Raw genomic sequence first — 917 nt, 5'->3', positions numbered from 1 at the left:
TCGGCCGAAGCGCACACGCCGGCTATTGAGAAATTCAGCTTCCTTCTTGCGTGACGCACCGTTCACAGTCTGCGTCCGGTAATAATAGCCCCCCCCCCCCCCCCTGCCATTAGAGAGTTATATCATATCGTTACCGTGTTTACGTTACCGTTTACGGGGCCCGGCTAGCGACATCTGCGCATTCACCGCCACCTACCGGTCCGCTAGCACTTTACGGAATCTCTTTTAGTGATGCGGAGAGTCAGCGTTCGCTCGTAAACGAACATGGCGGCGCACTGCACGGCCGCTTCGGACCAAATACAGCACCGCCGCCGCGTTCTTCGGCGCCATTTCTCGCTGTAAATGAAGACATTCGCTTATAGTTTGCAGACTCTCACTCATACGTCGAGGTTTAACTAATAACCAGGCCATGTTTTTGAGGTAATTGGCCGATTTTTGAGCAGTTAAGCCTAACTATATGTCGTGTACTTAGCCAAATAGCAACGACTATACTGCAGCTCTTTAGTTTTGTGCCAGATTTAACATTTTACTATATTTTCGTAGTCTTTCGCTTGAAAAATAAAGACCGGTAATTCCCTTACTATATTCATCAGTAACTGCAGAAAATAAAGTTTCTCCAACCCAGAGTTGGCGCGCATTGACTTACTGCCACTAGATGGCGCCACTGTGTTTACATCCAAATATCTGAAGAAGCAACGATGCGGCACGGCAAACAGGTGTCGTAGTTGCGCTTTTTTGCAGCATTCGCAGCGCAACGTGCGCTGCGTAGGCAAGCTTACTGAGGTCGACGTAGTGAAATTGTCTACTGGCCAGGGTAGGCAAAAATGTCTAGCTTCACGGGCACATTTGAAAAGCGGCTGAGTCGGCTGTTAGCTGTAGTGTAGTCGGTACGTCTCTATATGCAAATATTATTAAAG

This window comes from Amblyomma americanum, chromosome 1 (assembly GCF_052857255.1).
Source record: "Amblyomma americanum isolate KBUSLIRL-KWMA chromosome 1, ASM5285725v1, whole genome shotgun sequence".
NCBI classification, from domain to species: domain Eukaryota; kingdom Metazoa; phylum Arthropoda; class Arachnida; order Ixodida; family Ixodidae; genus Amblyomma; species Amblyomma americanum.
This window is presented reverse-complemented; position numbering follows the sequence as displayed.